General features: G+C 40.4%; 1 long non-coding RNA gene across 1 annotated transcript; it reads left to right on the top strand.

The window, feature by feature from the left end:
* Positions 1-3,649: 3,649 nt before the first annotated feature.
* On the top strand, positions 3,650-21,679 carry LOC118980771 (uncharacterized). The gene is made up of 3 exons (XR_005065218.1): positions 3,650-3,664; positions 20,631-20,636; positions 21,597-21,679. It is a non-coding gene; the product is annotated as an uncharacterized LOC118980771 (long non-coding RNA).
* Positions 21,680-22,304: the final 625 nt, after the last annotated feature.

Genomic DNA, 22,304 nt, shown 5'->3' with positions numbered 1-22,304 from the left:
AGTATTTGTTTCCAGTCCTTCACTTTCAGTCTGTGTAGGTCTCTTGTTCTGAGGTGGGTCTCTTGCAGGGAGCATATGTGTGAGTCATGCTTTCTTATTCATTCAGCTATTCCTTATTTTTTATTGGAGAATTTAATTTATTTACATATAAGGTTATTATTGGTAGGTCCTTATTCATTGCCATTTTTTTGTACTTTCATTCCTTCCCTCACCCTTTTTTTTTTCCTTTTCTTAAAGCAGTCCATTTAGAGCTGGTTGGTGGAGGTGTGTTCTTTTTTTAAAAATATATATTTTATTAATTATACCATTACATTTGTTGTTCTATTGCCCCCTTCATTCCCCTCCACCCTGTACATCCCCTCCCCCACCACCACCCCCCTTTAGTTTATGACCATGTGTCTCAAGTTCATTAGATTCTGCATTTCCCCTACTATTCTTGCCCTCTTCTCTATTTTCTACCTACTGTCTATGCTATTTTCTGTGCCTTCTCCCCCCCTCTCCTCCTCCCACTCCCCTGTTGCTAACCCTCCATGTGTTCTTCATTTCTATGGTTCTGCTCCTGATCTAGCTGTCCTCTTGGTTTGCTTTTTTTTAGGTATGGTTGTTGATAACTATGAGTTTGCTGTCCTTTCACTATTCATATTTTTCATCTTCTTTTTCTTTTCATGTTAAGTCTCTTTAACATGTCATGTAATAAGGGCCTGGTGATCATGACCTCCTTGAACTTGACCTTATCTGAGAAGCACTTTATCTGCCTTCCATTCTAAATGAAAGCTTTGCTGGATGGAGTAATCTTGGATGTAGGTCTTTGGATTTCATGACTTGGAATACTTCTTTCCAGCCCCTTCTTGCCTGTAAGGTCTCTTTTGAGAAGTCCGCTGACAGTCTCATGGGAACTCCTTTGTAGGTGACTGTCCCCTTATCCCTTGCTGCTTCTAGGATTTGCTCCTTCATTTTAGTCTTGGCTAATGTAATTATGATGTGCCTTGGTGTGTTCCTTCTTGGGTTCAACTTCTTTGGGACTCTCTGAGCTTCCTGGATTTCCTGGAAGTCTATTACCTTTGCCAGACTGGGGACTTTCTCCTTTATTATCCGTTCAAATATGTTTTCCACTCGTGGCTGTTTCTTTTCCCCTCTGGTACCCCTATAATTCGGATGTTGGAACGTTTAAAGATGTCCTGGAGTTTCCTAAGCCTCTCCTCATTTTTTTGAATTGTTGTTTCTTTATTCTTTTCTGGTTGGATGTTTTGTTCTTCTTTCTGTTCCACTCCATTTATCTGAGTCCCAGTTTCCTTTCCATCACTATTGGTTTCCTGTGCATCTCCCTTCATTTCAATTAGTTTAGCCTTCATATGTTCCTCTAATTTGTGACTAAAATCAACCAGTTCTGTGAACATCCTGATCACCAGTGTTTTGAACTGTGCATCTGAAAGGTTGGCTATCTCTTGGTTGCTTAGAAGTATTGGTTCTGGGGCTTTGAGCTATTCTTAAGCCATAGGGTTTTGGTCTGTTTGCATTTGTTACATATGAGGAGCAGAGCCCTAGTTGTTCACCAGGGCGGGGTCACTCAGTGGCTGGGTTGTGATACTGTATATGGGGGCGGAGTCAAAGGAAATCAATGGCGGTCCCCTCTGCCTCCTCCCGCTGCCGGGCCGCACTGTCTGTCTCACTGCTCACTCCTTTGCTGGGTTTATCTGCTCATGTGAATGTGCAACCTCGCTCAGCCTGCCCCACACCTTCTCTGGGTCCGCAATGCTACCCCGCTGCCTGTGCGCCTGGGTCACCTGGGTAACCTGGGTCTCCTGGGTTGCCTGGGTCGGGGGATCCTTCCTGCTCGACCCTGCTCTGCTGCTGGCTCCGCCTCTCTTACTGGTCCCAGTTGAAGGGTTGATTGTTGTCATACTTCTGTATAGTTCAGTTTTCTGTTCTTTGGCTGTGTCTTTGTTCACTAAACCTTTGTTGTATTCAAACTTGGTTGTGGGAGAAGGCACAGTGTTTCCACCTATGCCTCCATCTTGGCGGAAGTTGCTTGGAGGTGTATTCTTCTAGAGTTCTTGTATCCTGGAAGCTCCTTATTTGGTCTTCTATTTTAATTGAGAGCCTTGCTGGATGACATAGTCTTGATGCAGGCCTCTGGTTTTCATCACTTGGAATATATCTTCTCATTCTCTTTGACTTGGAGTGCTTTTATTGAGAAGTCAACTGCTAGTCTTATCAGGGTTCCTTTGCATGTTAGTTTCTGTTTCTCCCTTGCTGCCTTTAAGATTCTCTCTTCGTCTACGAATTTTGCCATTTTAATGATAATGTGTCTTGAAGTGGGCCTCTTTGGGTTCCTCTTGCTTGGGACTCTCTGTGCTTCCTTGACTTGTGTGACTTTATCTCTTATCAAATTAGGAAAGTTTTCCATCATTACTTTTTCAAAGAGGTTTTCTGTCCCTTACTGCTCCTCTGGTATTCCTTATTATGCAGATATTACTATGTTTTGTTGTTGTCCTGCATTTCCCTTACCCCTCTTCATTGCTTTTGAGTCTCTGACTGTTTTCTTGTTCATCCTGGGAGTTTTTTTTCCTCCTTTGTCAACCAGCTTGCTGATTCTGTACTCTGTTTTATCTAGCCTGCACTTGATTTATTGTACTGCATTCTTCACTTTACAAAATGAGTTCATCATTTCCTCTTACGCTTTATTGACTGTTTCTGTGTCTTTCTCTGTAGATTCCATTTATTTAATTTTAGGGAGAGGGGAAGGAAAGGGGAAAGAGGGGGAATGAAACATCAATGTATGGTTGCCTCTCACTCATCCTTCTACTGGGTATATGGCCTGCAATACAGGCATGTGCCCTTACTGGGAATCAAACTGTTGACTCTTTGATTTACAGACCTACATTCAATCCACTGAGCTACACAAGCTGGGGCTCTATATCCTTTTGTGCTGATACAATTTGCAGTAAGTTTCTGGTAGTTGCATTTTTTTGTGGGGGGCATTCACACAAAGCTTATTAAGCTTCCTTATAACTATTGTGTTGAACTCAATATCTGAGAGTTGTCCTGACTCTAGCATTTAGCATTCTTTCTGAATCTTTCTCCTATCTTTTCAGTTGGGTCCTTCTTTGTCTTCCCATTATTTGTAAGACTCTTTGTTTGCTTCTTCTTCTTAAATTAATCTCATTTGACTTTCTGACTTTGTGGTGTGAACTTGTACAGTGGGAGGCCTGTGAGATTCAGTGATGTAGTCTCCTTGATCACCAGAACTAGATGTTCTTTCTGTTGTTTATGTTGCCTCTGGGGGTGTAATTGGGTTTTAATTGTTGTTGGGTCTTTCTTTGATTGGTCTTTCCTTCCAGCTGGTTGGCAGGTGTCTCTCTGTCCACCACATTGTATGTGCTGTTGTGCAGATCACACCAGAACAAAACCACAAAGCCCAGGAAACAAACCCACACCCACAAAAATAATTCCTGTTTGCAATCCTAGAGAAAATAAATCAGTAATAATAAAGGTGTAAAGAGATTGAGACTGTTATAAGAAAGGAGAATGGATATAAAATGACCTACTGAAATAAAAATGATTTTGAGAGAGTAAAAGGAGGAGCACTAATAAGCTGGGAAGTTGAAGCAATGGGAAAAGGAAAGGTAAAATTTAAATCATGAATAAAAGAGGGAATGAGAGAGTATGAGAAGGAAGTGTAGAGTATTAGGTTTAAACAGAAATTACAATAATATAAAGTGAGAGAGACAAAGAAAAAGGAAGGGAAATAGTAAATAATTAATTAAAATATAAGAGCCAAATTGAAGAGAAAGATCCATCACCATGGATCAACAACAAATGAGCTAAAATTAATACAGGTGGTATGAGAATAAAAGGCAAAAAAGAAATACAGAAAAAGCCAAGAGATGTTTAGAGGGATGGGAAATGATTTTGATGTGATAGGCCTACAGGTCTACATTCAATCCACTGAGCTACACCAGCTGGGGCTCTATATCCTTTTGTGCTGATACAGTTTGCAGGAAGTTTCTGGTAGTTGCCTTTTTGGGGAAGAAAGAATGAGAAACAAAAACCAGACTAAGGGAGGGAAAATTAAAAGTTAGTATGTAATGAAAAAAAGAAAGAAAGAAGGGGGAATAAAGAAAAATAAAAGGGCTGGGTGAAAGAGAAATAGAATCGAGTCTAAAAGGAAAAAAATATAGGCTAAGATGACAAAATTAAAAATTTGAGATGTAAAACAAGTTGGAGAAGGGCCAGTATTTTTATATTTTAAGTACAAAATTGGTGAAGCTCTGAAGATAAAAGTGATAGAAAATGCACCAACCAGCATCCTACCCACAACCAACTAGCAAAGATTACTAAAGGTGATAGAGAATGCGGGTATTTAAAGAGCAGGGTGTACAAGGATGTGAGATTACCAAAGACAAGAAAATTGGATTTGTGTGTCTGGATGGAGCAGAAATAGTAAGAATGCAGAAAGGAAACAAGTTGTATCAAAAGAGAAAACAAAATTTGAAGTGAAAATAATTGAAGAAAGAGTGAGGTAAAATGGGGAAAGAGAAGGGGGGCATACAATATGTGAATTGAAATAAACTGTAGAGTAAAATATAGTGGCTTAGTATGTACAAACTTGGTAGATAAGAAATGAGTATTAGAAAGCTATGCAGGAAAGAAAATATTAGAAATCAGGAAACATGACAGTGGATTCCATCAAGGTAACCTCCTGTATTTACCACTGTTTTTTGCTTTTTGGTTTTGCCTCTGGTGATGTCAGATGTGGACCTCATCTGGTCTTAGGCAGCCTATTTGAGACTTTTAGGGATCTACTGTCTGTGGATGACTCGTTCAGCTGTTAATCTAGTCACTCTGCACTCAACAGTCAGTCTTAATTAAGTGTAGCAGAGCAGGGCCAAATCCCTCCTGGGGTAGGGGCTCTTGTTTCCCATCAGGATGTAGAAGCTCACAGGGTAGTGGTCTGCCTGAGAATCATGGCTGCTATAGTATTCCAAAGTCTGTTCTCTCAGATTTCCCAAAGCTTCCATCCTCAGACTCTTCTTAGATGTCACCAGCCCACTCTACGCCCACTTTTGCCAGAGCCCTGGGTAGGTGGCTACAAATGAAAATTTGTGCATTGACCTTTAAGTGGCTCTTTGCATCTCCAGGTGTTGGTCTCTGGTGGAGAGCAACCCTGCCATTTTTTGCCACTGGTTGTTAACTGTGTACTTTCGGGGCACTGATGCTTAGGGCATAGATGCCACACTTCCCAGGGGGATCTAGCCAGTTGCTTAATTATCTCTGGCACCACAGGCTATGAGTACCCAGCCAGCCTTCTCAAGTCTCTACTGCACTCCTTGCCAAACAGGTTGTGCCAAAGCTGATTCTTCTGTTTGTCTGAGGTTATAAGGTTTGTGTCTCTCTATTGCTCAGTTTTTCTGTTGTAGATGATTTCTCCACAATTTAGTTGTCATTCCAGATTTGTCCTAGGAAGAGGTTAAGGTGACCATTACCCCTCTGCCATCTTCCTTCAGCATGTATTTTTTAAAAAAACAGCAAAACTGGTCAATTTTTATGTAGATATTTTAATATTGAAGTGGAAGAAAATAAGCAGGTGGTATGAGAGGCATATTAGGCATACTAGGCATGTGCCTAATTAGCATATTAGGTTTTTAGAATATTAGGCTTTATTATTTCTAGAAAGCTAAAAACTCAATTGAAACACACACCAAAACATTTTGGTGTTACAATTGGAGAATGTGCTGTGACTGATAGAATATGTCAAAAGTGGTTTGAAAAGTTTCATGCTGGAGATTTCCTGCTGGACTGTTCTCTACAGTTGGGTAGACCATTTGAAGCTGGTAGTGATCAAATGGAGACATTAATTGAGAACAATCAGTGTTTAACCACATGGGAGATGTCTGACATACTCAAAATATCCTAACAAATAAAGTTATTGATAAAAAAATGAAAAGCTGCTTTTATTTTATGAAAAAAACTAAATAGAGTTTTAAGCCAACTCAATATTTGACAGCGGGTGATTGAAAAGTCATTGAATATTGACATGAAGAAAGAATTAGAAGTGAGTGTTAAAAAAATGAAAGACAAATCTGCTTTTGGTGAAAATCCTTTGGAGACATAAAAGCAAATCATCCAGGAAAACCAGGATCAAAAGAAAGAAGGTCAAAGTGGATGAACTGTCTGGGGGCAGGGCATGAGGGCTTCTGTTCTTTAAAGGTTTTTAAAACCTTGGGATGTGAATCTGCCTCCTCCTTTGGAGACAAAGGGTAAAAACAGGAAATTCAAATGGAGCCCCGAGTCTTGACAAATTTTTATCTCTTTTGCCTGTGTGAAAGATTGAACAAATTTTGCTTTGATAAAGTTTGTAAATTTGAGATCTGTCTTATTTTCAGAACAAGAATGAAGTATATTTCCAGAATGAGATATAATGAAAGCCCTTTCAGTGAACAATGAATGCACTGGTACAGTCCAAGACATTCAAATGCTGTATAAGTCTGAAACATTATGGGTACTGAGAATGCATGCTAGATAGTTTGATGTGCTTGCTAAATTTCATGTTTACAAGTCACCTCTTTAGTCACCTGGGAGTTCTTAAATTATATAAATGTTTCAAAAGTTCTTAGAGAAAGTGTTTAATAAATTAATACATATCTGATTTCAAAAGAATTCTTCCCCCTCTGCATTAGAGCTCTGTGAAGATTGTCAGAGATGTTTCACAAGTGGACACACTACCATCTAGTGACAGAGGTGAAAGGTGTGGTTTCCCCAACATAGTGTTCTTGTGAAACCATTACCATGTTAATGGGTTTGTTGTCCAAGACAACCATTCAGATGTTGGAGTCTGCCTAACTCAAGAAATGATTTAAATGGCTTAATCGAATGATTTAAATGATTTAATCAAAATTACTGAGTTCAAAACAAATCTGTTGCATTTTTAAGTTGTGATAATTGTACTGAATCAAACAGTAAGCAAGGAGAGAAACTTCAGAGGGGAAGAATGAAAACATTACAAAGGTACCTCTATAAAATGAACAGGAATTTAACAAATTTAAAATTTTTTGTCTTTCCCTAATTAAGTTTTGCAGGCCTTTTTCATGAAGAACCGTTGACTTTGGTAAGTGTGTGTGCTGCCCACCTTCTTATGTGACAGTGAATGGCTTATGAATTCTCTGTAACAAGACAAAATTCTCAATAAAAGTTGTTTGTGTTATCCTCTGTGGCTTATTTTTCATAATTTTATTTGGTATTCTAATGTATAAACTAAAAACAATCTAGTCAAGTGACACCTTTTCAGGATTTCTTATTTTTAGGCCTTTCATTACACTAGAATGAACTGCTTATTTTTTCATATTTGTGTTAGACCATATTCCTTCAAAACATATTGCTCAAATTCCTGTTCTGCATTTTGGAAGTTTCAACTGTGCTCCTTGCTCTCCAGAGTGCAGCTACCACAAGTCATACTGAGGCCATCTTTCCTGAATCTATCCTTCGATTTGTCCCTGAAAATAAAGACACAGGTTTTTCCACTCTAGGCTCTAGAAATAGCACAGTATCACCACTGGTCTTTAGTGTTGGTGTCTATAGTTTTGGTGTCTTTAGTGTTGGTGTCTATAGTGTTGGTGTCTTTAGTGTTGGTGTCTTTCTTGGGAATCAACACAAACCCTTAGATGGTAGTAAGAAGAGAGGGTGGTAAGAAGAGAGTGCCCATACGGGGCACTCACTGTGTTACCTGTATTAACTCACTTAATGTTTACATCACCCATGTGAAGTGTAGGTACTGTGACCTCCCTCATTTTATAGATTAGGTAACACAGAGCAGAGAGGTTGGAGATTGGACCAAGGCTTGTGACCATCAAGCTGGGGAGCCAGGCAACCCAGGGTTGAGACCAGTACTGCCTCTGGCCTGGTCCTTAGTGGAGCTGATCCAGTAGTAAGGACCTGGAATGGCTCACCCATTAGGTGTTCCTCTCCAGAATGACCTTCAGAAACCACACATCAACCAAATCAAGGTAACCGCGCTGAAATGCAGCAGCAGCATAACTTCCACACAGGTAAGAGGAGACCCGTTTGCTCTCGCTCCCCCTTCTTCATCTTTGTACACCTGGAGCTCTCAGTCTGGCATCTTGCTGTGGGAACATCTCAGGCAATGAGGAGCAGTTCTTTAATGACACTGCCATTATAGTTACCAAAATGTGCGCCCAGAACTGCTCTGAGGGTGAACAGCCACTCTAGTTTGAGAGGTTTTCTGGTACGTTAGACTTTCGGTGCTAACCAGTGGCCACCCAACTCCTTACACAGGAAGGATTTGTCTGATCTGTCTGGTAAAAAATCCTAGAGCAGATCATTTTTCTTTATAAATACAACCTGGTCTGAGTTGCTTTTGCCAGTAATACTACTCCAGCCAGTGAGTTCCCTAACAAAACGGGAAGGTTTTTAAATGTTTATTATTAATCTTTTAAGAATTTTTAAAATTGAGTACATTTTTTGAAATAACTGGAAAAAGTTTTCAGGTACTATTCATTGCCATTATATTGAACATTATTATAATGATAATATAATAATCATTATTATTATATGATTATTATATCAAACATTGTCATTGAAAGAATTTAGCATCTTCTCTTTCAACAGTGCCTCAGAAACCTTTCTTCTAGCACTAGTGACATTCTATGAGTTTAACATGTTGATTTTATACACACTTATTGCCACCATCATGTTTGCTAACACATGCATCACATCACATAATCACTACAAATTTCCAGTGAGAACATTTAAGGTCTGTATACTTTCAAGTATACAATACAATATTACAATTATAATCACTGTTACATATTAGGTCTCCCAAGCATTTATCTCCCAACAGGGAGTTTGTGCTCTTTGATCAAAATGTTTCCCTTGCTCCCCAGTCTCTGGTTCAATCTCTGTTTCTATTAATTATTTTTAAGATTCCACATAGTAACATCATATTGTGTTTGTATTTCTCTGATTCATTTCATTTAGCATAATTTCATTTGTGTTGTTGCAAATGGAAGGATTTCCATCCTTATTGCTAATAATGTTCTATTTTAAACACTCAGACACATATACATACACATACACATCAGACATACACATACATCTTGGTAGATACTTGCGTTGTTTCTATATCTTCGCTATTGAGCATGTTACATTATATCTGTTAACATGGGAGTGCAGATAACCCTGCAAGATTCTGTTTTCATTTACTTTGGGTAACACAAAAGTGAGATCATTGGTCATATGGTAGTTCAACTTTAATTATTTGAAGAAATTTTATACAGTTTGATGTTGGTAACTGGCCCTCCTGGTTTCAGAGCTGTAAACCGCCCTCCCCCCCAATGGCAAAGGCTGAGCAACTTTCAGACCCTAAGCCACTAAGGAGACAAAGCTTATCTCCCTGGTAGTAGTGCCCCTTCTGCTCCTTTTACTTCATCCATGACTGACTCCTAATGCTTGATTGGTTAGCCAGTGATGAGTAAGATTCCCCAAGGGGGGAACAATCTAAGATAGGCATGAGCACATGGAGGCCCCAGGGAAGGACTTGGGAGGACTGTGGAGAAAGGGGGTTATGGACCCTCACCCCTCAGCTTTGACGAAGCATGACTCCCCTGAGTCTGCAAGAAGTCTCCAAAAATTCCATATCTATCTGCCTCCTCTGCCTGACTTAAGCCTGAAACAATAACAGAGGGTGGAGCATCACTGTGCTGGAAAGGGCAGGCTATCCTGGTGATCAGTTCTGAAAAAAGAATATATAAAATATTGTGAAGCCTTCTTTGCTAAAAATGGTCTTAGTTAAATGGTAAAGGCCCAGGCAGGAAATGAGTTTGTTTCCCAAAGTTTTGTAGCCTTTTAGCTGATAGGCCCTGACTCAGCTAAAAGGAAGCCCTAATAGTTCTTTGTATGCTATGTACTGTTTGATCCTTACTGCCTGACAATGATTAATGAGCTGTACCTCTGTTTCTGCACAAATTAAACCCAATAAAAGCCTCTCTAGGCTAGGGTCAGGGCGCTCTGCCCTTGAGAGGGTGGTCAAGCCACTCTGAGATGCTTCCCATTTGAGGGAGTAGCTGTGTAGTCCCTCTTCCTCCACAGGACTCAGTAGTCTGTGTGAATTTGTCTCATATCTCATCCATGATACCATGGGCACTGTGAGCCAGTGCATGCATCAGTTTTACATTTCAGCGCAAATAGTACACAAGAGTTCCTTTTTTCCCACATCCTCGCCAGCATATCTTTTGTCTTTTTATGGTACCATACTAACGGGTGTGAGGGGATATTTTATTGTGGCTTTGGTTTACAATTCCTGATGATTATTGATACGGAGAAACTTTTAATGTATCTGTTAGCCTAGTCTATGTTGTGTCTGAAAAAAATGGGAGACCTAATATGTAACAGTGATTATAATTGTAATATTGTATTGTATACTTGAAAGTATACAGACCTTAAATGTTCTCACTGGAAATTTGTAGTGATTATGTGATGTGATGCATGTGTTAGCAAACATGATGGTGGCAATAAGTGTGTATAAAATCAACATGTTAAACTCATAGAATGTCACTAGTGCTCTTTTTAATTCATCTGCTCATTCTTCATTGGCTTATTAGATTATTTGCTGTTGAGTAGTATGACTTCATCCTATATTGTGTATATTAACCATATCAGATAGATGATTCAAAAATGTTTTCTCCTGTCTAGGTTACCTTTTTATTTTGTTGATGGTTTCATTTGCTCTGAAGGTTTTTCACTTTCAGAATGGAATGAAGTACTACTCCTTTATTTCCTCTTTGTAGCCTTTGTTTTTAGTCTTCAGCCCCCAAAATATTATTGTCAAGTCTCTTGTGAAGGTGCTTACCTATATTCTAGAAATTTTACTGTTTCAAGTCTTATGTTTATGTTTTGAGTCCATTAAGAGTTGATTTTTGTGTATCATATAATATAGGGGTCCAATTCTATTCTTTTGAATGTGCCTACACAATTTTCCCAATAGAATTTATTGAAGAGATTATAATTTTCCTATTTTATATTATTAGCTTTTGTCATAAATTAATTGACTATATATGCATCGGTGTGTTTCTGGGCTCTCCATTTTGTTCCATTAGTCTATGTGCCTGTTTTCATGTGTCTGTTTTAACCATACTATTTGATTACTACATATTTGTAATGTATTTTAAATCATAAACTGTGAAGCTTATAGCACTGTCTGTCCTTAAAATTGCTTTAGTTATGAAGATATTTGTTTTATTTTAATGTTGTTTCATGCAAAATAAATCTATTCTGTGAAAATGCCTTAGGGAATTTGATAGAGATTACATTCAATCTGAAGATCACTTTGGGAAGTATGGACATTTTCAACAATACATTTTCAGTGTATGGTCATGGAATATCTTCCTATTTATTTGTTCCTTAAGCTTCCTTCATCAGTGTCATATAGCTTTCAGTATACATATCTTTCATCTTGGTTAAACTTATTACAAAAATTTTTGGTGCTGTTGTAAATGGTAATCTTCTTAATTTTCAGTCATGGTTGAGGTAGAAACATAATTGATTCCTGTATATTGATTACTTATCTTTAAAATTTATGGAATTTTTTATTGATTTGAACAATTCGGTTGTCTTTTTTCTGGTAGAGTATTCATGGTTTTTTACATATAATATCGTATTACCTGCAAATAAAGACACTTCTTTCTTTTTTTTTAATTTATAATTTTTTCCCAATTTCTTAATTTAATTATTTTTCAAGTACAGTTTGCTGTCTATTGCTCCCATCCCATCTCAGCCCTGTACTCCCTGCCTTCCCAGTTCCACCCTTCTCAGTTGTTGTCCATGTATCCTTTATATATGTTCCTCTAAATCCCTTCCCTATTTCCCCTGAAATTCCCTCCCCTCTCCCCTCTGGTCACTGTCAGCCTGTTCTCTATTTCAGTGAATTTGGTATTATTTTGCTTGCTTGTTTGTTTTGTTGTTTAGCTTCCTGTCAAAGGTGAGATCATATGGTATTTGTCTTTCACTGCCTGGCTTATTTCACTCAGCATAAGGCTTTCCAGTTCCATCCATGAGGTTGTAAAGGGTAGCAGTTCCTTCTTCCTTTCTGCAGCATAGAATTCCATTGTGTAAATGTACCATAGTTTTTTGATCCAGTCATTGACCAATGGGCATCTAGGTTGCTTCCAACTTTTCTCTATTGTGAATTGAGCTGCTCTGAACATCGAAATGCATAGGTTCTTTTGGATTAGTGTTTCAGGGTTCTTAGGATATACTCCTAAGAGTGGAATTGCTGGGTCAAAAGGCACATTCATTTTTAGTTTTCTTAGAAAATTCCATACTATTTTCCATAGTGTTTGTACCAGTCTGCAACCCCACCAACAGTGAACTAGGGTCCCCTTTCCCCCACAACCTCTCCAGCACTTGTTGTTTATTGCTTTCTTTATGACAGCCATTATCCCCAGTGTAAAGTGGTTATCTCATTGTGGTTTTAATTTGCATCTCTGTGATAGCAAGCAATATTGAGATTCTCTGCATGTGTCTCTGGATCCTCTGTATGTCCTCCTTGCAGAAGCGTCTGTTCAAGTCCCTTCCCCATTTTTTATTGGGTTAGTTGTTTTCTTAGAGTGAAGTCGTGTGAGTTCTTTGTACATTTTTGAGATTAAACCTTTGTCTGAGGTATCATTGGCAAATATGTTTTCCCATACAATTGGTTGTCTTTGTATTTTAATGCTGTTTTCTTTAGCTGCGCAGAAGCTTTTTCTTCTGATGAGATTCCATTTGTTTATTCTTTCCTTTATATTCCTTGCTATAGGGGACATATCAGTAAAAATGTTGTTGTGTGAAATATCTGATATTTTCCTGCCAACGTTCTCCTCTAACACTTATTGAAAGGTACTTATTTATTGCCATTTATGTGCCTGTGCTCCTTTCTATCTCTCTCTTTTTCTTTCTTTCCTTAAAGCAGCCCTTTTTGTAATTCCTGTACAGCTGGTTTAGTGGAGGCACATTCTTTTAGATTTCTTTTGTCTTGGAAGCTCTTTATTTGGCCTTCTGTCTTGATTGAGAGCCTTGCTAGGTAAAGTAGCCTTGGTTTTAGGCCTCTGTTTCTCATTATTTGGAATATCTATTGCCATTCTCTTCTTGCTTGGAATATTTCCATTGAGAAGTCAGTAGCCAACCTTATTGGGACCCCTTTGTATGTTACTTCCTTTTTCTCCCTTGCTGCCTTTAAGATTCTCTCTTTGTCTTGGAGGTTTGCCATTTTAATGATGATGTGTCTTGCAGTAGGCCTCTTCGTGTTCCACCTGATTGGGACTCTCTGCTATTCCTGGATTCGTGTGACTTTATCTCTTCAACTTAAGAAAATTTTCCGTTATTACTCTTTCAAGTAGGTTTTCTATCCCTTGTTCTTCTTCCTCTCCTTCTGGTATTCCTATTATTCAGATATTATTATGTTTCATATTGTCTTGCATTTCTCTTAAACTCTCCTCATTTTTTCTGATTCTTTTTTTAATTACTTGGTTCTTCTGGGAGATTCTTTCCACCCTGTCTTTGATCTCACTTATACAGTCTTCCGCCTCATTGATCCTACACTTTATACCTTCTACTGTGTTCTTCAGTTCAGAAATTGTATTCTTCATTTCCTCTTGGCCTTTGCTGATGGTTTCTATTTCCTTTTTCATATTGGTATATTTTGTGGAGAGTTCATTTTAGCTCCCCTATAGTTTCTGGTAGCTCATTGTAAGCTCTTTGAATTTCCTGATAACCAGTGGTTGGAATTCAACATCTGATAGTTGACTTGCCTCTATTTCATCTAACTTTCTTTCTGAGACTTACTCCTTTTCTTTCATTTGGATATTGTTTCTATGTCTTCCCATTGCTTGTGATACTCTTCTTGGCCTCAGTGTCTTATATTGGTCTGTTCTGATTCCCTGGGTTTATGGTGTGAACTTCTGTGGTACGATACTTCTGAAATTCTGTAGTGCAGTCTCCTGCAGGTATCTTGGTGTTCTCTGCTTCCACCTACTCCTCTTGTTGGTTTCCAGCTGGTCAAACCTTTTCTTCTGGTCTCACTACCTGCAGCCGCCTGAGAGGCTATTAGTTAGGACCTTCTTGCATCTTGGTGAACTGGATTGGTCTCGCCAGTGCCCTCCCATGATCCAGACTGGCGCTGCTCTCCCGCACTCCTGAGAGCAGATTTTTCCCCCAGGTTTCCCAGCCCTGGCCTGGTGTGAGGGTGCGTGCTCCCAGCTATGCTTTCCTGGTCTCACAAGCTTGGGCTTGGACCTTTCCCAGTGCTGTGGCTGAACACACAGGGAAATACAATTCTTCCAAGCTAACAGCCCCAGCCTGACTCCCGGTGCTTCTCAGTCTCTGCCTGGCTGGTTAGGGATGGAGCTGCTGGCTGGCTCTATTCCAGCAGCCTTGCTAGTAGTCCGAGTGTCACAAGGTCTGTGGCAGACCAAGCTTTTACCCCGTGCTACAGGGAATGCATGGGCAGCTCTCAATTCTCCCAAGCCAGCAAGTGCAGCCTGACCCCATGGGTTATCAGAGCTCTCAGGTTTGCTTCCCATTGCCCACTCCTCTCTCTGCCACTACAGGCAAACTGATCTTTCCTAGTGTTTTCCAATCTGCGCCCTGCCAGATAGGGAGGGTGCCAATGACTAGTTCTCTCCCAGGGTTGTTGTTGCCTGCCCTCAGCTCTCAGAGACTGGGGAAGCCCGACCAGGGCCCTTGTGTGGTTCGGCGGAGGGCCTGCAGCCTCTGCGGTGTTCCCTCGTAGTGTGTTGATCTGCGGTCATCTGCTCTCCTCAAACTCTGGTCATTCAGTGTCCCCTACATTTTCTGGAGTCCTTCCTTCCTATATGCTGGGTCTCTGTTTGCTATCCACTGCACTTCTCCACAGATCAGCCCAGGTTTTCTCCGGCGCGTGGATGGAAGCAAAATCCCTTGTCCTACTCCTCCGCCATCTTCCTAAACTCTGTACATATAATTTGAATTCTGTTTCTTATAGCATTTTTAACCTCTCCCCATTTGTTATATGCCTATCAAGTAAATTTTTATTCCCAACTTCTGGCGAAGGTTGAGGCATAGGTGGAAACACTGTGCCTCCTTGCACAACTAACTTTAAATACAGCAACGTATTAGTAACAAAAACACAGCCAAAACACAGAAAATTGGACTGCATGGAAGTCTGACAATGAACCTTTCAGCCAGACTGGTAAGAGGGGTGGAGAGAGCAGTGGAGTAGGGTCAAGCAGGAAAGATTGTTCAGTACCAAGCCAGGAGCATAAGTGGTGGCGGTTGGTGGATACCAGGCATGGGGTGGCAATGGGCAGACCCAGTGAGAGTGCAGGGTGGCTGGCTGACCACAGTCACACATTCCCATGCAGATAAACCAAGCGAAGGACAAACAGTGAGATGGACCTCTCTGGCCAGGGACCCAGCGACCCTAATTAGAGCCTGAAAGCACCAATTGGAAAGACTTTCTGGATCGAGGTTCTAGGAGAGGCTCCCAGGATCACAGAGAGTTAATTGGAGAGACCCATAGGGTCCTGGAGGATTCAGAAGCCCACACACCCAGGAACCAGCACCAGAAGGACCGAATTTGCTTTGGGGAAGCGCAGAGGGGACAGAAATCTGAGAGAGAGCAGAGAAGAGCAAAGCACCATTTTCCCCCTCTCTGACCACACCCCAACATACAGCGTCACAACTCAGCAATTGGGTTGCCCTGCCCTGGTGAACACCTAAGGTTCCGCCCCTCATACATAACAGGTGTAAACAAACTGAAACATTATGGCTCAAGAAGAACTCAAAGCCCCAGAGCCTATAATCCTAAGCGACCAAGAAATAGCCAACCTTTCAGATGCACAGTTCAAAATACTGGTGATCAGGATGCTCACAGAACTGGTTGATTTTAGTCACAAATTAGAGGAACAAATGAAGGCTAAACTAATTGTAATGAAGGGAAATGCGCAGGAAACCAACAGTGATGAAAAGGAAACTGGGACTCATATCAAGGGAGTGGACCAGAAGGAAGAAAGAAATGACCAAACACAAAAGAAGGAAGAAACCAGAATTCAAAAAAAATGAGGAGAGGCTTAGGAACCTACAGGACATCTTTAAATGCCCCAACATCTGAATTATAGGGGTACCAGAAGGGGAAGAGGAACAGCCACAAGTGGAAAACTTATTTGAACAAATAATAAAGGAGAACTTCCCCAATCTGCCAAAGGAAATCGTCTTCCAGGAAGTCCAGGAAGCTCAGAGTGCCAAAGAAGTTGGACCCAAGAAGGAACACACCAAGGCACATGATAATTACATTAGCCAAGATTAAAATGAAGGAGCAAATCCTAGAAGCAGCAAGAGATAAGGGGGCAGTCACCTACAAAGGAGTTCCCATCAGGCTGTCAGGGGATTTCTCAGAAGAGACCTTACAGGCAAGAAGGGGCTGGAAAGTATTCCACATCATGAAATCCAAAGACCTACATCCAAGATTACTCCATCCAGCAAAGCTTTTATTTATAATGGAAGGGCAGATAAAGTGCTTCTCAGAAAAGGTCAAGTTCAAGGAGGTCAAGATCACCAGGCCCTTATTATATGAAATGTTAAAGAGACTTATGTAAGGAAAAGAAGATAAAAAATATGAACAGTGAAACTCACAGTTATTAACAACCACACCTAAAACAAAAGCAAACTAAGAGGACAGCTAGATTGGGAGCAATACCATAGAGAATGAGATCACATAGAGGGTTAGCAACAGGGGAGTGGGAGGAGGAGAAGGGGGGAGAAGGTATAGAGAATAAGTAGCACAGACGGTAGGTAGAAAATAGACAGGAATACTATGGGAAATACAGAATCTAAAGAACTTGTGATACGTGGACATAAATGAAAGAGGGGGAAATGGTGGGGGAGAGGTGTGCAGTGTGGAGCGGAATGAAGGAGTGAAATAGGACAACTGAAATGGCATAATCAATAAAATGTACTTAAAAATAAAACAATAAAATTTTAAAAAACAAGACCAAAAAATAATAATAAATAAAATATTTATTTCCTGTGCCTTCCTCCCCATTTTTCCCCTCCCTCTCCCTGCTGATAATGTCACATGTTATGTCCATTTCTATGATTCTGTTCCTGTTCTATTGTTTGCTTAGGTTTTTTTTTAGGTTCAGTTTTTCACAGTTGTGAGTTTGCTGTGATTTTACTGTTCATAGTTGTTGACCTTCTTCTCTTCCTTAGATAAATTCCATTGACATTTCATATAATAAGGGCTTGGTGATGGTGACCTTTTTTAACTTTACCTTATCTGGGAAGCACTTTATCTGTCCTTGCATTCTAAATGGTAGCTTTACTGGGTAGAGTAATTTTGGATGTAGGTCCTTGCTTTTCATGACTTGGAATACTTCTTTCCAACCCCTTCTTACCTGTAAAGGTTTTGTTGGTTGTTGTTGTTGTTGTTGTTGTTTTTTGAGAAATCAGCTGACAATCTCATGGGAATTCCTTTGTAAGTAACTCTCTCCTTTCCTCTGGCCGCTTTTAGGATTCTCACTATATATTTAACCTTGGCTAATGTAATGATGATGTGTCTTTGTGTGTTCTTCTTTGGGTTCAACTTCTTTGAGACTCTCTGGGATTCCAGGACTTCCTAGAAGTCTTATTTCCTTTGGCATATTGGGGAAGGTTTTCTTCATTATTCATTCAAATAAGTTTTCAACTTCTTGCCTTTTTCTTCTTCTTCTGACATTCCTATGATTCTCGTATTAGAACACTTAAATTTTTCTGAGTTTCCTAAGCTCCCTGTCATTTTTTTTAAATTCTTGGTTCATCCTTCTGTACACATTGGATGTTTATTTCTTCTGTTTGTTCTGAATCATATTTGAGTCCTGGTTTGCTTGCCTTCACTGTATATTTTGCTTTATTTTACTTTAGGTAGCCTTCCTTTGTTCATTTTTTGACCAAACTCAGTCAGTTCTGTGAGCATCCTGATTACCAGTGTTTTGAACTCTGCATCATATAGGTTGGCTATCTCCTTGTTGCTTAGCTCTTTTTCTGGAGTTTTTATAAGTTCTTTTGTTTGGTCCATATTTCTTTGTCTCAGTGCCCCCATTATGTTGTAAGGTGCAGGGACTTAGGTGTTCACTGGGACAAGGCAACCTTTTTGATTCACGATGGCACTGTACTTAGAAGAGGGATTAGAGAGGGAACAATACCACTCACTTGCTCTGCTGTTGCTCCACTCTCCCACAAAATCTCTGGTGTTAGACTAGCAGTTTCTCCTGCCATTTCAACCCCTGCAGTAGTTTACGGATAACTTTAAGTGTCTAGTTTCCTGTTCGGCCAACTCGGCCTTTCCTATGCAGTCCACCACCTTGTTCCAAGGCCTCTCAGCCAGCCTGGCCTTGCCTGCAAGTTCTCTACCTTACCATGTGTTCTTCCCACTCCACCTGTCTGCCCCTCCTGCCACCCTACCTATTAATCTGAGTGAACATTTCTTTAACTCTTTAGTTGTCAGAGTTCAGTGCAGTTTGATTTTCTGCCACTCTGATCATTTGTTGGCTTTAGATTGTTTGTTATCCTTCTCTTCATTGTGTGAAGAAGCACAGTGTTTCTATTTATGCCTTCATCTTGGCTGGAACTCCTACATCCTTTTATATTTTGTATTCACTAACATATTGTGTAGTTGTTTTTTAATACTAATTGCTTTTAAACTTCAATGGAATGTATAAGTTATTGACCCTCCATTACAGGAGTATTCTGAATTTGTTTTACCATTACCAGAAAGTTTTAAGCTTTATATGTTTTTAATTAGTGTCTTTTTATTTTAGCTTGCAGAACTACTGTTAACATTTCCAGAAAGGCCAGTCTGGTGATGATGATTTCATCAGTTTTTGTTTGTCTGGAAAATTCTTTCTCTCTCAGTCAGTTCTGAAGGAGTACTTTGCTGCGTATAGTATTCTTAATTGGCAGTTTTTATTTCTTTTAGGAGTTTGAATATATGTCATGTCACTTGTCTGCTGAAAGTTTCTGCTGAAAAAAACTTCTTATAGTCTTATGGATGTTCTCTTGGATATAACACATTGTTTTTTAAGAAGGGAACCCTCTCATCATGCGGGAAGGATAGGGAATCTCTGAGGACTGCTCATGAGCAGTCACAGTGTGAGTGTGCAAACCAGTGTGCATTGCGTGGGTACTAGGGCAGCACAGCATGAATTAGCAGAAAGAAGCATGTAGAGCACATACTTTGTACTAGAGAGATGATATGTTGGAGGAAAAAAACCCTTCTGTATACTTCTGCCATATGGGAGAGTCTTAGATCATCTTTAAAAAGTGAAAAGCATGGAATCACCATGATTTTTGCTATCCCAGCTCTTGCTGGTCCTGCCTACTACCAGGGACTCAAGTCTCTGGGCCAGTGGGCCTTGGAGACTCTGTGGTCTAGTAACAATCCCTGTTCCACTCCCCAAGTTCTCCATGGCCTTCCCTGCCAGGTGCACAGTAGGTGCTGGGCTGGTAGGGCAAAAGGAGAGGCCTCCCTGGATGGAAAGACCTGGAGGCTGTGCCAAAAGCCCCAAGACTCTCCCTGACCCAAGATGCCATGGTGATATTGACCATTGGAGCAAGTGCTACAAGTGGGTGCCTGACTAGGAGCACAGCTGCACCATCAAGCCACTGCTGAAAATATGGAGAGTGAGTGCTGGACTGGCAGGCAAAAGCCAAGGAAGAAGCATCACACCATGAGCGGGATTTCTGCCAGTGTGTACAGACTCCAAAAGATGCCTGGAGCAGATTGTGACCAGAAGCATGCTTCAGTGCCTGTATTTTCCTGATGACAGTACCTTTAAGTGGGAAAAGGAATTCTGGGTGCAGTGTAGGACTGGTCTGGCCTTGTGGGCAGTGACAGGGTTACTTACCTTGGGATGTTTTAAAAGAAATGGGCTTTGAGGAAAAAAAAACAGAATTTATGTCAGGTTTTAGGGTCATTGAGTAAAATATTCCTTTTCTTTTCCAGAAAACTCTGTCCCCCGATTTTTACCTGTTGGCAGTGATTCCCAATAGCAAGTTCAGTAAGAGAAATGTTATCCAGCAGGGGGGTCCTAGTTGCTTGTGGCAGGTCAGCCCCCACAAGAAATAGGACTGTGGAATTTGTTGGTAGCTGAGAGTTTCTCTTTATGCCCACTAGAGGCATTGGATGCTTAAATACATATGGCAAGTGGAAAGGAACTGTGTCTGGGAAGGGAACAGAATCTGAGAAACGGGATGAACCACCCCAGTTTGGAGGATCCAAACAGGGGTCTGTGTGAGGTCTTGTCCAGTTTTGGGGTTGCCATTGCTTGGGGATATTGTCTGTGAGATTCATTGTCAGAAAACTTGCTTGTGAGCATTTGCTGGAATAATGGAGGTGCGGGTGCTATTTCTGTCTATATGTTCCTAGGTTGCCTGGCTTCTTCTGATCATGTGGTAGGGCCAGCTATGTATCTGGGCCAGCAGGGGCCATTCTGGGTTGGTTCCTGGAGGGAGCTCACTAGATAGAATTTTAGCAGACTGGTGAGCATACAACCATTACCCAATGTCCTAGAATATTGGTTGTTATTCTAATACTGTTTTACCTGTGTATGCTTTTGATTGTGGGAGAGGTGGTGGTCCATGCATGAGTACCTAGATTATCATACCATTATGCAGTTGGAAAGTATTGCTAAGAGTTACACAGATTAGATAACATCTGTTATGTCAAGATATTTATGTAGTGACACATTACAGTTTCACCAGAGACAATTGTCTGTTTGTTGGTGCAGAGAAGGGAAGGGGCACTGATAGATACCTCTGCTTAACAGTAGACACTGAAAAAAGGGAGAATGAGTAAATAACCCCCATTAATGCCCTGAACCAGTGGACACAATTTTTGTAGCAGGAGATCCAATGTATCTCTACTCACAGAGCTACCTACCCTGGAATAGGGCCCAGAGAACCAGTAGACCCACCCTTCTATATCAAAGGATGGACCTCCATCTCAAAGACCTGTCAGAGTACTCAATTTGTCCCAGGACCCTATCAATCCAAAGCCAGACAGTTTCTTTTGAGGCAATCATGCATAAGCAAAGTAAATAAGGAAGAGTAGCCTACTGGCTGCTATTGGGTCTAAACTCAGTTGATTTTTTTTCATTTCAGACTTACTGAACTGCAAGAATTCCAACCCCTTACATGGGGAGGGTCCTCAGAGAATCGCATATCTTGCCAAATTCTATTTTTATTGCTCATCATTGAAACTGGGCAGATGCACAGACGCTTTTTAACATCTTGTTGAGGGCATATGAGAGATGGCTGGCTATAAATAAGGCTAATGAAGAGGCCCAACATCTCCACCAAGAGAATCCTAATAGGACCCCCAGCCCAGCTGGGGCAAATTTTTTCACAGAGCTTGCCTAGGACCCAAGTAGTAGGAACCTAGCCCTGCTAGGACATTTGATGGGTAAAAGAAATATTAAGTATCTTCCCTATTTATGCCCAAGCCGTGATCTTTATTGTAAGAATAAAATGTGCATGCGCTAAAAAAATTAAAAAACAAAAGAAATATAGCTGTGCTGTCTCCTGGGCAGAACTAGCCCTTCTCCATGAAAGACTAAGCACCATTTTTAACTCAGTACCTTTAAACACTGATTGTTTCCTTGGAGAAGAACTGGCTATTCTATTGAAAGGAATGGTTAGTAATCAAGTCAAAAAGACCCTTGGTGCATAGCCACTTTTGTCTAAAACATATTTAAGCAGAACCCCCAAAGTGAGATTCTGGAATCCCACCCCAGGGAAGGACACTTCTTTCAGAACTGCTCCCAAACAAACCCCAAATCTGGCTGCCTTTGGGATTCCCCAGTCTCTGTGTTCAGGTGTTGGTGTTTTTCCCAGCTGGTAATGTATGCTCTTAATTCTTGCTTTCTCTTTGCTCTTGCTTAATAAGTTGCTTAACTATTCACCTTTGACTTGGGGTTTTTATTGTCTGCAAATATGAACCTCCAAATTAAGTGGCCACAATCTCATACATGCTCCCTAGTGGCACAACTTTACAGAAGATTTATTAGAGTGTAAGAGAGAGGTGATCAAACAAAAGAGCTGAATATAATACAAGACCTTCAGCAAAAGCCAGATAAGGACCATTCTAAGTTTTTAGAAAGGTTCTATCAGAGCTATGGAAAATGCACTGAGGCTGATCCATAAGCACCACAAAATGTGCAGATGGTGAAAATGATTTCTGTTGGACAAAGTGTCCTGTGTATCAGAAAGAAACTTCAGAGTTTAGAAATTAATCCCTCTTATCT

The sequence above is a fragment of the Sturnira hondurensis genome, unplaced genomic scaffold (genome assembly GCF_014824575.4).
Source record: "Sturnira hondurensis isolate 20B ecotype Veracruz unplaced genomic scaffold, ASM1482457v3 Scaffold0023338, whole genome shotgun sequence".
Classification (NCBI taxonomy): Eukaryota; Metazoa; Chordata; class Mammalia; order Chiroptera; family Phyllostomidae; genus Sturnira; species Sturnira hondurensis.
The sequence above is the reverse complement of the archived record's forward strand: the minus strand, read 5'-3'. Positions and strand labels throughout refer to the sequence as shown.